At 50.7% G+C, this 13,617-nt stretch overlaps 1 protein-coding gene across 2 annotated transcripts in view; it reads left to right on the forward strand.

The window, feature by feature from the left end:
• Nucleotides 1-1,544: 1,544 nt before the first annotated feature.
• The window catches only part of Bdh1 (3-hydroxybutyrate dehydrogenase 1), a 33,191-nt gene continuing 21,118 nt past the window's right edge, over nucleotides 1,545-13,617 (forward strand). The window contains exon 1 of one of the 2 annotated variants that reach the window (XM_021645122.2): nucleotides 1,545-1,792. The gene's annotated coding sequence lies outside the window, so the exon portion shown is untranslated. Of the gene's footprint in view, nucleotides 1,793-7,785; nucleotides 7,916-13,617 lie in introns of those variants that run through there. The other variant, XM_021645121.2, reaches the window with a different exon arrangement.

Genomic DNA, 13,617 nt, shown 5'->3' on the forward strand with positions numbered 1-13,617 from the left:
TCCTAGGATTGGTTTTATTTCTTATTTATTTAATCTTTGGTCTTTTGAGACAGGGTCTCACTATGTAGCCCAGGCAATTCATGGAGATCTGCCTGCCTCTACCTTCTGAGAGTTAGGATTAACTGTGTGCACTACCATGTCTGACTCTATTTTTTTTTTTAATTTTGAACTGGGGAGGGAGGCTAGTGGGGTGCGCATGAGTAGGGGTGCCCTCAGAGGCCAAAAGAGAGTGTTGGATCCTCCAAAGCTGGCATTATAAACCTTTGTGAGTTGCACGAAATCTGTGCTGGAACCAAAGACTGGTTCTCTACTAGAGCACTGTGTACTCTTAAACACAGAGCGTCAGGGCTGGAGAGATGGCTCAGTGGTTAAGAGCACTGGCTGCTCTTCCAGAGGACCCAGGTTCAATTCCCTGCATGGTGGAGCTGACATTTTCATACAGACATACATGCAGGCAAAGCGCCAATGCACATGAAATAAAAATAATGGGTGGTTGTGGCACATGCCTTTAATCCCAGCACTCTGGAAATAGGCAGGTTCCTATTTGTGAACACACAGTTTGAACTCACAGTTTGTGAGTTCAAGATCAGCCTGGTCTACACAATGAGTTCCAGGGCAGCCAAAGCTGTTACACAGAGAAAACCTGTCTCAAAAAAAACAAAACAAAACAAAACACCCAAAACTAATGAATTAAGAAAAACAGAAGGGAACACAGGTATCATTATATACACACAAACATGGTCATAGGGAAACAAGAAATAAAACTCATGAAGACAGACTTAGTTGCCAGTCACATGGTGATAACTGCCATTTACGACTGTCACCTGCTACCAGTTCTGTGTTCCCTTTGGCCTCAAGAGGCACCTCCTCCCCTATCCATGGACTTGGAGAGGGGCACAGGAGGAAATGAGGGAAGGAGGGAAAGATTGGGAGGGTAGGAGGGAGGGGGCTATAGCTGGGATACAAAGTGAATAAGCTATAATTAATATAAAAAATAAAAATTTAATTAAAAAAAGAAGTAGTTCAGCTGTCTCAGTTCATTACTGGTGAGGTGACTGAACCTCCTTTTCGGAAGAGACCTCCCTGTCCACGGTGTTCCAGCACTTTAATATTAGTTTGACAACACTGAGAGATGCCCGGTGGGGTTCCCAGAATGCCAGGGATCCTCTTCCTTCCTGGTGACTCTCCAAGAATACAGTTTTGTCCCAGTCTCTTTGCAAGTGACCCTGTCCAAAGCTCCTGCAACATTTAAAAATGCTTCCTCGGGTTGTACTTCCTGGCTGTGCTCAGAGTGCTCTGTCTAGTGCCCATTCTGTTCAGGCTAGTTCCTGTGCCGACTTGCGGCCTCATATGCCTGGCAGGCTCCAGATGGCCAAGTAGAGAAGTCCTTTGCCATCTTTGTGTGTGTGTGTGTGTGTGTGTGTGTGTGTGTCCCTCGTGGCAGCATCTACCCTTGATCACCTGCTTGCCAGAGGGTCAGATTCACAGACAGTTTAAGCTTAAAACAAACAGTAACAAAGCCGAACTTTGCCCATTCAATGACTTAACACGCAGGCATCCAGAAGCTTTATACTGTATTTTATCATTAGGTGGCTTTCCTGTGGCACCTGTGTGGGGATTTTCATTCCTGGGTAAAGGATCGGAAAGAAACGCATCAAGCCTGGACACGATTTTCTGGACAACTTATTATACTCTGCTGGGGAGGAAGAGGGTACTGGGGCACGTGGCTGGCCGCTGTCTGGAGGGAGTTCTGTGTGCTGGTTGTGCCGCAGGAGCATTGCTGCTGGCTAAGGTAAGACAAGGCTGATCCTGGGAGCTGTCTGCAGAGGGATGCAAATGCCCCTGAGCATCCAGGGATGTTTAGAAGAGGGGAACAGGACTGGGGAAAGAGGTCCTGGCCACTCCAAAAGAAAGACATTTGGAGCTTTGCCAGTTTGATAGATGAAAAGTCAGCTTCTAACTCTGGAACCAACAGGGAGAAATGAAAGGAATGTGCACTCATTTAGAAAAAAAAAAAATAATGGAAACAAACATATAAATCTGAATCTTGTTTTTTTTTAAACTTATTAAACTTAGATTTTTTAAAAACAGTTAAAAGTACAGAAAATTAACTCAGATTTAAGCATTGAGAATCGTGTCTCACATACTGTAAATTTAAAGTTTCTGTCGGCCGGTGTGGTGGTATACTCCTATAGTTCTCGAAATCAGAAGGCTGAAGCAGGAGAGGGGGAGGGGGCGGATTGTAAGTTCAAGGGCAGCTTGTATTACTCAGTGAGATCTTGTCTCAAAGTTAATGTGGTCACTTAGGTCAGTTACTACCAGAATGACTTCTTGTTGAGGGTATAAGAAGCTGGCTCCTATATCAGAACCACTGTAAGACACTTCCGTGTAAGCAGGCAACCACAGAGACAATGCTGAGCTTGTTACAGAAAGGAGTCTCTACTGCCAAGGCCTCATAACTTGGGATCACAGAGTTGAGGGGTCAGTAGTAGTGTGTGCTCAGCATGCTCAAGGCCCTGAGTTCAAGACCCAGCGGCCTCCTTCCTCTGGAAAACCTAAACTGGGAAAAACATTACACACGCATATAATTGGGCTACACAACAGAAAAGATCTTGGATTGCTTTCAGAATAGTGGCAAGACTGGGGGCATGATGCATAGAAGGCCCGTGGCGCCGTGGCTGGCACAGTGACAAACCAAGTGCTATTGTTTACTGAAAATGCTAAGTGGCATTGAAGGCAGGCTCTCCTCCACCGCTTTATCAAATTTCAAACACAGCGGAATTCTGAGGGCAGAAGAGCTCAGTGTCTGTCAGATGAAGGGATTTTGCAGTGTGCTGTGGTTTGGGGCGAGATGGGAGCAGATCAGAAACATGACTGTCTTTGTTATCTGCTTGTACTCGCTCCTTTTCAAAAGTTCCAATAAAAGCCTGGCAGGATGGCACACACCTGTAATCCCAGCACTCAAGAGTCTGGGGTGGGGGGGGGGAAGGAATGCTGGCTGTTTCTAGGCCAGCCGGGACTCTAGAGTGAATTAGAACTCAAGGAAAAAAAAATCCAACGACTCCAAAAGAACTTTGCTTACATTTAACGACTATCCACCGCCACTGCCCCCTCTACAGAATGCCAGTCAGGAGGCAGGAAAGGGCCTGGGGCTGTGTCTCAGTGGACCAGCACTTGCCTTATGTGCACAAAGCCTTGGGCTTAGCTCCCAGAACTGAAATTCTTTTAAAAGCCCAGATACCCAAACCTGAGGCGGAAAGAGGTGGGTGGGTCCTGGACCTGACCTCGCCTGATTCCACACCTTTTTCCCCCAGCAGCCAAACACGGTGTGCTTTCACTTGCCTGTCCAAAGCAGGGAATGAATGGGAGGCCCCCTCCGTTTCCCTTTGACCTGCTGGTTTCCGCGTGACAGTCACGGCAGGGTCAACTGTCAAGGTCTTTCCCCAACACACCACCTGCTGGGCCCCACGACTGGATTCAGAAACAGGTTTATCGGGAGTTTTCCTTCACTATCAGTTGTAGAACAAGCTCCTCGAGACTTGTAAAATTCATGAGATTAAGGGTCCGTTTTCTAGCCGGGAACAGTGGTCCACGCCTGTAATCCCAGCACTCAGGGAGGCAGAGACAGGGAGGTCTCTGTGAGTTCAAGGCCAGCCTGGTCTACAAAGTGAGTCCAGGAAGGTCAAGGCTACACAGAGAAACCCTGTCTCGAATAAAACAAACAAAAAAACACATGAATGTTTTTCTATTAAAAGTCTCTCACTGTCTCTGTCTCTGTCTCTGTCCCTCTCTCTCTCTCTCTCTCTCTCTCTCTCTCTCTCTCTCTCTCTCTGTGTGTGTGTGTGTGTGTGTGTATGCAGGCATTCACACAGCCTACTCTTGTGTGGAGATCAGAGGTCAACTTTTGGCAGTCTGTTCTCACCTTCCACCTCGAGGCAGGGTCTCTGTTCTGTTTGTTTCTGAGCAGCATATTCCAGCCCGGCTGGCCCACGAGCTTCCGGAAAATCCTCCTGCCTCTGTCCTACATCTTGATATTGAAGTGCTGGGATTACAGATGTGCAACCACATTTGACTTTGTATGTGGGATGGGGGTTTAAACTCCGTCATCAGGCTTGCATGGCTTTGGCTTTTCCCCCCTGGTGCCATCCCCCCAGCCCTCCGGTTTAAAAGAGAAACCCAACTGCATCAAAATAGAAAGTCTGTAGGATCTGGGATAGCGGATGGCACCACGATTTTCTAGCTTCTTCGGATCCCATCGGAGAGTACCACGCCCTCGGGTTGTTAGGATTTGGAGGTGGCTGAGGGCGGGGCTTGATCTGCAGCAAGGAGATGCTGCCCTCCCCGCCACTACCAGCAGGGAGCAGAGGCACACAGGGCCAGAGTCCAGAGAATGGAAGCTATTAACTCAGGGCTGGCATCAGACAAAGTGTGAGCTAGGAGGCCACGAGGATCTGATTCAGCAGGGGGACAAGGGTGTTGCAGTTTCTGCGAACCTTTCAGAAAGCTGGTTCTACTATGCTCTTACTGTCCCTCTTTCAGAAGACCCACAGCAGGACTTCTGATGAGTCACTTAGCTCGTGCACGCACCACACAGCCCCTAGCCCTAAGGATTCTTTCCCTCCCAAACCTGTGCTGGTTATTTGCAACAGCGCCCTCTGGAGGTTCAGGTGAAACGCACAGGTACTGAAGGGCTTCGGTCTGGGCTGTGAAGAACGTGCTGTAGAGGAAATCTTGGCACGTGTCTTGTGTAGAGTGACTGGCTCCCCCAGGTTTCTGCTTCATTTGTTCAGACGCACAGCCAAGCCTTTTTTTCCAGTTCCCAAATTGGCAGACAGAACTGCAGAGAGAACGGCTTGAGATGGGGCCGGGCTCGGTTGTGTCTGACTCTCACCTAGCGCAATGGCTTTCTCCCCATTTCCTGCCTGTTGGAGACGCCCTCGAGGAGAGAGCATTTGGGAGACGAAGGCATGAAATCTCAAACCCAACCAACCGGTCCTTCATTAGCAGCGTGGGGAACAGTCTGTTGAAAGAGCCTGAATGGCCTGCAATGCCTCTTTGAAGCTACGGTTGGCTTCATCTGGGTCCCCTCCCCAACCCCCCCAAAGTGGAAACAGAGGAGGACATGTACACAAAGAGCTTAATTTGGGGAGTGAATTGTGTGGTTGACGGGATGACGAAAGAACATTTCCACTATTCGCAATGCTTACTGGCATACAGAGGCGTTTGCTTTTCACAACGTTTAAAAGTGGGAGAAGAGCCAAGTGTGCTAGTAAATCTGCCTATATATATATATTATATAATATACTGCATGCATAATATATAAATATTATAAGACACATACATGTACCAACAATACATTAAATATATTAATATCAATAATAACTATTAATGTATTAATTAATACACATTAATATATAATACATTAATTATATTATATAAGTATATTTATTGATAATATATATAATGGGGAGAAAGAAAATCTCACAGGGAATACGCTCCATAGACAGCATGCATTAACCGCACCTAATTTCTGTTTAATTTAGATCCCGGTTTTGAGAGTCCAGTGGTTCCCTCGGGATGGAACAAGAGCTCAAGGCACACCTTTCTAGAAGTTCTTAGGAGCGATGGCTTGATCAAGTCCCCAGAGATTCTGAAAGGCACAGGGACAGGGACGCCCTGCTTGCTAGACAGCAGAGTCCTTATGGGTGAGGCCTCCCAGACTGGCCTTGTGCTGGTGACCCGCCCGTGGGTACAGCATCTCGAGCGTTCTCTGTAGTAGGGTAGGAATCCAGGAGCAGTCAGATAAAGCATAAAGTCTGATAATGGGTGGCAGAGCACTCTCTCTGGGAAGAGGACTGCTCTGCACGTCGCTATCACAGCAAAACAGGATACTCACCCAGTCAACCGGGGCTTCACTTCAAAGATACGTAAGGAATCTCCAGGAACAGGAGTGGCTGGCTGCAGTCAAGGGGGGGTGAGCAAGGGTGTGCTATTGAGCTGGCTGAGCTGCTCACTACCGCAGACCCCACGGGCATTGCCATTTCAGGAAGTACACAAGACTCGCTTCAGCGCTGAGGGGAATAATGAAAGAGTGAGCGAGCGGCAGGTTTGTGTCTCAAGAGGGTTAATATTGGTCACAGAGAATCCCAGGGGTGCTGGCTCTTTGACCCTTGCAGGCTCACCTGGTGTCAGATGGGTGGCCACAGGGCTGGTAGAGAGCTAGACAGGGATGGCCCGGAAGCCAGAAGGCACAGGTAGAGCAGAGGCTGGGCCTCTCAGGTTACACCAACAAAGTTGGGCTGGAGAGAAGCCAGCAGCGAGGGTTGTCTAAGGTGACTTCAAAGAGCTCAACTAATTATCGGCTTCTATTCGTCTTTACACACAGTTCTTAGTCCTAAGTTAGAATCTACATTTTTTTTCCCTAGGTGGAAAGATTAACCTTCTTCCAAGATGATGTAATCCTGAAAGTGACACATTGTACTGTAATGATTAGGGTTTTTATAATGATTATAGTTTCTTGTTTTGTTTTGTTTTTTCTTTTTTTCTCCCAAGACAGGATTTCTCTCTGTAGTCCTGGGTGTCCTGGAACGCACTCTGTAGAGCAGGCTGGCCTCGAACTCAGAGATTAGCCTGCCTTTGCCTCTTGAGTGCTGCGCCACCACTCCCGGTTTACAGCGTAGAGATTTATTATTGTGGCTTATGGCACCATCTACTGAGTGACATTCTGAGTCGCTGAAGCAAGAACTCTGGCTTCGACCTGTGAAATGGCCACAGAGAACCAAGGTGTTCTTTTTTCAGGATTCTCTCGGTTTTCAGTGTCAGAAGTGGGGGCATGAGACAGAGAGAGAGAGAGAGAGAGAGAGAGAGAGAGAGAGAGAGAGAGAGAGAGAGAGAGAGAGAGAGAATGAGAACACAGCCCCAGCCCTCAGGGACGGGCTGGCAGGTTTCTTTAAAGCCTCAGTCTCCCGTAGCCCCGGTACTTCCCTGGGCGTCCATCCATCCCGTCCCGTTCTACGGACTCCTTACGTAATTTATCTAAACATAGCTCCATCCCTAACAGATCCTGGTGTCTTTCACCAGTCTGTTTCTCATCCTGGCGCCTCGGGGTGGTGGGATTTGAGGAGAGCTCGTTTATGGCTGACTGCCTCTGCCGACCACACACTCAGATGTCCAACGGGTGAAACACTGGGACGCTGCAATACGTCAGAGTCCCTCAGGATAAAAAAAAAAAAAAAAAAAAATGCAAAGCGTCCTTTGGTTTAAACGACATTTAAAAGTCAGCCAACTAACCATTTGGCCCGGGTGAGCTTTAAAGCGCGCAAACACACAAAAGACCTGGAAGGAGGAGTCTCATCCTCCGCAGGGCCTTTTCACTTCCTGGAGCAGCACCTTCTCCCCTGGTTTCGTGGATGGGGTGGGCGCCGAAACCTTCTCGCACCTTCTGCCTTCCTCCCCGCCCTGCCCCCCCCCCCCTCCTCTTCCCCAGGGTCCAGGAAGCGAAGATCCCACGGTAGCCAGGGTCTGTACCAGGCTTGGCTCGCGATGGACGGGGGCCGGCAGGCTTCCCTCCGGGGGTGCCTGGAGACTAGGTGCACCCCTGGCTGGAGCGAGGCCAGCCCTAAGGAGGACTAAAGAGACTGCGCCTGAGCACTCCCCGCCTCCGCGCTGTCTGCCGTCGGGCCCCGCCCGGCGCAGCACTAACGCACGCACCCAAGAGTGTAAGGCACATCCGGTGTCGGAGGCTGGAGGCCTCGTTTCTTTTTTTTCTTTTTTTTCTTTTTTTAGGGGTCGGGAGAGGGTCTTGAGAAAGCGGGGCGGCGCGCCAACTCCAAGCCAGACGCTTGCACCTGCACAGCCTCGAGTTGGGACGAGCGCCCCGGGCCAGCCGCGGAGCACCCTGCCGGGTCGCTTTAGGGTAAGAGGGAGGGTCTTCCTCGCAGCCCGGACGCTCTCTGCTCGGTTTGAGGTTCGTCCGGCGCGGCTACCGAGCCTGGTCCTTGGAAATCCGTGTGGGGAAGGGGCGTCGTGTCCTCTAGACAGCCCAGGGGCCAAAGATGGACCGATGGATGGCCCCTGCCTGGGCCCCAGGTGGTCTGCACCCGCCACCCTCTGCTGGCCTCCCGCTTCCCCCGTGCGCGCCTCCAGGAACAAGGTCCTTTATTATCGCAACGGGGAGCCCCGGGGTGGATCTCGCGGCCGCGTGGCCCCCGGGTGAAACCTTCGGCACGCACCCTCCACTGCCGGCACAGTTTCCCAGAAGGGTACTGAGGCCCCAGGAGTGGAGGAAACCGGCCCAAGGTCACTTCGTAGTCCAAGGCCGAACCTGGGTCGTAGCTACTCTCCCAGCCTCCCAGCTTCGGAAGGCTCGGCGCGATCCCGACCCATCTCCGGACCTTGCTCTCCGTCCGTCCCCCTCCTCCCGTGGCCTCCGCTAGGCTCTGTTCTGGGGGTTTGGGCCGCGCCTTCTTCGTGCCTGCTGCGCTCGGAAAGGATGCTGGACAGCGGTGAGACCGCGGGTCCAGTCGCTTGAGCGCGAGCGGAGCTGGGGTTGGGAGAGGCTGGCTGGGCCTCGGTGCTGGGGGAGGAGGAGGAGGAGGAGGAGGAGAAGGTCCGGGCAAGGTGGCGGCGCCGTGGTGGTCAGCTGGGGGTGCCCGAGTGGCGAGGGCCCTGGCAGGGCCAGGCCCGCAGCCACCCCAGAGCCGCGGCTGGAGGACAGTGGGGCTTTGTCTAGGTGGTGCCGCCTCAGCCAATGGGAGCGCGGCTTTGGCCGAGCCCCCTTGGTCCCCGCCCTCTCGCCGGCTGGAAGGGACCGCGGCTCTGGGATTGGCTGCGCGGTCCATAGCGACGTCGGGCGCGGCGTGGAGGAGGAGGCGCCTGCGCGACTTCATCATACCCCCTGCAATGCTGGGAGGGCGCCGGGATTGCGTGGGTTCACGCATCTGGGTGGGGCCCGGACGTCGTTTCCCTCACCACTGTGTCTGCCCCTTCTGCCCCATCGCGTGTTTTTCCAGCCAGTGAGCCAAAGTCGGCCCATAGTCAGCAGGTGCGGAGTCACTGTCTAGCCCCAAGGTTCCCATTTGGAAGAGTGGCAGAGGCTTCCTCCTGCCAGGATCCTTAGTGACGCAGCAGATGCCTCTTTCGACATCAGATCCGCCCTCAAGCACCGGGCATGTGTACCCTAGCAGGCCAGGAATCCGAACGGAGACATTTATGTATCGTTCATGATTTCTAAACAATACATATAGAGGGAACCTAGAAGCCAGCGTGAGTCCTGTCCGTGGGGTGCTCACAGTGCAGGTGGGACGGATGGTTAGATAGGGCTTATGAGCAGCTGTGACTAGAGATAGCGCCAAGTATACCCCTACTGGGTGACTGCAGTTACAGAGGTCCTGAGGGAGACTGGACAACGAGGGAGAGGTTGGGTTTTTTTTTTTTTGTTTTGTTGTTGTTTGTTTTTCCCTGTGAGAAGGGTTGAAACTAAGGCTTCCTGTAGGGTAGGTAAATGCTTACCACTGCGTTAATCCTCAACCTGATATTGAGTTGACCTCCCACTAAGTTATCTAGGCAGACCTTGGAGTTTACTTATAGTCCTGGAAGGCTTTGACCCCCTGCCTCCACTCCCCGAGTAGCTGGCATTACAGTCCCCGTTGAGAGACTTTTGGTGGAGGCAATTAGAAAGAGCAGTTTGGAGGAGCTGTTGTTTGTACCGGTTAGGTGTGAAATAAATCAGATTTGGTTTAGGATAAGGGAGGCACAGAAATGAAGAGTGATGGTATAGCAAATGGTTTCGTAGGAGTTGGGAAGAGCACAGACACTATGGATGCCACAGTGGGTGGTCTAGAATCAGTTCCTCAAAAGTCAGGCATGGATGGAGGGGGGGGCCTCAGGAAGCCCCACCCAGATCAGAGTGATGTACAGAAGGTCACAGAGGGGTCAGTACCCGAGATCCGCAGAAAAATGGAAGCAAGGAAGGGTACAGAGAAATTGCCAGGCTGAGGCAGGGTGTAGGCATGAATGTGGCTATCTTAGGAAGAGTTTCCAGGCAAAGGAACAAGAAAGGCAGGGACCCTGAAGCCGCAGCTTGCCAGGAAATGTTCCGGTGATGGATGAGAGTGCAGCAGAGGATCCTAGCTGGCTCATGAAGCTGGGGTCAGATTTGCCAACAGCTGGGCTGTGGGATATGCAGGAAGTCAGAACACAAGCACACTTTAGACAGGTTAAACTTGACATACCCAACAAAGCCTTCCAAAGGACAGTTGCATACCAAAGGCTGGAGTTTGGGGCAGAGGTTGAGCCGGAAATAAACCTTAGTGAGTTGATGTAATAAGTAATACATGTTGATGACAATTTACTAATATTACAATAACAATAATAACATGGAAATTAATGACAGTGATAGCGTGTAAATAATACAGCTATGAAAATTCACCACATGGTAAGAACAGACCAGGGATGGAGCCCTGGCAAAGCATCAGTGGTTGGCCTTGCCCTTGGCAGGGATGCCATATTCTCCTAGGCCTGGAATGTTCTCTTAGTCTGGCAATTGCAATTACAGTGATTTTGACAAATCTGGTAACATTTCTCTTGGGGAAGCACAGATGAGCGATGGAGTGAGGGAGGCCTATGTCCTCCTGTCATTATAAGCTCAACAGCGAGGCATTCTCTGAATGAAAGGCAGATGAATTGATGGGGGCGTTCAGCGGAATCTGCCTTCGGCTATCTCCCCTCAGCAGCTCTTAGGTCGTCCAGCTTGCAGAGGCTGATCTTCATTCTCTCCTAGGGGTCATCTTGGATCATCTAATTAATCGAGGGCCAAGGGACAGGCCATCTCCCTGTGCAGCTACGACTCTGGAGACTGTGGGCTGGAGGAGAACAGTGTCTGCCATACAGTAATTCACCTGTGACCAGAGCCTCCTGGGCATGTCAAAGTGACACATTAGGGACGTGTTGGCAGAAGTGGGCTGTACAGATAAACCCTTGGCGTTATTGGCCCCACTGAGATTAGTTGCGACTCATGTCTGCATTTGTGATCAGAATATGGTGAGGATGTATGTGTGCCCTCTGATGTTCCTCTGTAATCCTTTTAGGCTTCCTGTCCAGATGACTTACTCTCAGAAGGCTGGTAGGCATCTCTCTGAGCAAGGTTTTTAAACCATGTTGCCTGTCCCTTCGGTATGACTTCTGGGAAACCCTCGTTGTCTGTAGCTGGACCAAACAAAACTACTAAATGATTAGAAGGAAAACATCCAGAGCATAATTTATGTCTTTTCGCTTCAGAATCTTACACCTTAGACTCCTGTAGTGTCCAGGCAAATTCAAAAGGTGACATGGGTGGTTCTAAGATAGAAGTTGTGACACGTTTTTACCGAGTTCAAGCATAGCTCACCTACCTCGTTGTGTTAGGAATCCGGCTCAGTGATAGAGCACACGCAATAGCATGTGCAGGGCGCTGGCTTCCATCTCTGATACCCCAAACAAAGTGAAACAAAACAGCAAACCACTGGACTGAAGCAAATAAGAAAAAGCAAGTGTAAAGAAAGTGAAAGCTCTGCATGGCCCCATGTAGCAGTGGGCTGCCAGTTATGGACGTTAGATGTTCGAGGTCTTGGGTACCTGCAGAGGACACTCCTTGCCCTCCTTAGTGGGACAGGGCTCTCTTCTCCTATATTGCAGTGCCGAAGGCCCATGTCCTACCCGGAACAATGAGTCTTTCTTGCCAAATGCCTGCCTCTTGTCCCTGCAGATGCCCTTCCTCTTCTCAGAATGGCTTGCCCTGATCGGGTTAGGAGAGCCCTGGCTGCTGACACACTGACGGCAAGCTGCCATGGCCTCCTACTCACTTTACAGTGCAGCGTGACTAGCCCACCCCCCATAGCCCGACAGGGATACGTGCATCTGTTTTAGAGCCAGTTCTTGCTTAGCTGCCCTCTCCCGGTGGCTTGGCTCAAGTCACCACCCCTTGAGGCTGATTTGCACTCCTTTGAAATGGGAGGAGAAATGGGGCTCTTGTTGGGTTTCCCTGGATTAGGCCCAGACTTTGCATTGATCTCAGAGGAGGCGGAGGCGCTCTCTAGAGGAGGCCCAGGTTTTCCTAGCATCTTTATTGTGTGACAACATTCCTACGGATTTGGGCCTTCCAAAGCCAGACCCTTGTGCCGTTTTACTTCAGGGCTTGGGTTTCAAGGCTAAAGGAAACCCCAGCCCTAAGGAGCTCTTCCTTTTCTCTGGCACCCACCTACTTCCTGTAACCCTTGCTGTTACCAAACCTGAAGGCAAGTCCAAGAACTTCCTGTTCTTTTACCGAGAGTAAAATCCAGCCCGAGGCGTTGAGATAGCAGCAGCAGGTGGGGAAAGGCCTTGCTTAGGTGTGCCATTGTAGAAGTGTGTTCTAGGCTGTGGGTATAGCTCAGGATGCAGCCCTGCCTTCCGCTGTGAATGAGAGACCATACCGTAGGGAGGAGCAATTCAAAAGCCTGCTGTCTTTATGCGCTTTAAGCTATTTAAACTGTAGCACTTTGCATTTCGCTGACGCCAAGGAAAAGTAAGTTGAAAGCAACCCTCTATTTGGAGATTAGATTGAGGCATTTTCTTCCACAGGCCCTGAGCCAAGGAATGGGAAAGGTCTTTAATTACAGGGTGCATTTAAAATCACCCAGCAGCAGTGACCGAGCTTCAGTTGTGGCGGGAGGAGGTGGAGATGTGTGTGTTCAGCCAGCAGTTCAGCACAAGGCACCCGGTAGAGGCCGGCTCCGGCCTGGGTTTTCCACAGGGCGCCAAGTCAGCTCTGTTCTGCTGCCGCCTGCAGGGACCTGCCACGGGAACTTCAGGATGGGTTCCATGGTACCTTCCTACCTTCAAGGCGCTCCTTGGTTCATCTCCATTCATTCAACAGAGGCTTGCTTGTGCTGTCTCTGGTTGTTCCGGACATTGATGGCTACTGAAAGTGTCCAACCAGATGGGCAAGGCCTCTGGTCTCACAAGGTTTTGTCTCATAGGAAGATTAAGTAAATTAAGGGAAGAGTGGGCATTAAAGGAAATGGGCCTACATTTCACAACAATCATGCTGTGTTGCTTGGGAGCTCCTTAAAAAGGGAGAGTGATTCGGCATGGTTCTGTGGCTGTAACAGAATACGTGACACTGATAACTTTTAAAGAAAAAGAGGTTTAGCTTGACTCATGGTTCTGGAGCCCTGGATGTCCAAAGCACAGTTTCTGGTGAGGACCCCACGCTGTTCATAGCACAAGTGGGCGCTGATTTGAACGTGGCAGAATGCAGCAGATGGGTTGCTTCATAGTGGCCCGTTCTTACAGTAACTCCTCCAGCCCCAGGAGAGCGGCATCTCCCTGGGGACAGGCACTCGTTCCTCCTAATTACTAAATAATTTTTTGTTGTTGTTGCTTAAAGACAGGGAGAGCTTCATATACAGTCCAGACTGGTTGGTCTCAAGTGTGTGTTCCTCCTGCCTCAGCCTCCCAAGTGTTGTGGTGAGAGGACGTGGCTCCTGACCACCTGTTGGTTTGTTTCAGTTTTGTCTCGTCTTATATAATCTCATGATGCCCAGGCTGGCCTTTTTTTTTTTTTTTTTTTGTCTGTAGCTGAAGGTAATTTTGAATGCC

The sequence above is a fragment of the Meriones unguiculatus genome, chromosome 17 (assembly GCF_030254825.1).
Source record: "Meriones unguiculatus strain TT.TT164.6M chromosome 17, Bangor_MerUng_6.1, whole genome shotgun sequence".
Classification (NCBI taxonomy): Eukaryota; Metazoa; Chordata; class Mammalia; order Rodentia; family Muridae; genus Meriones; species Meriones unguiculatus.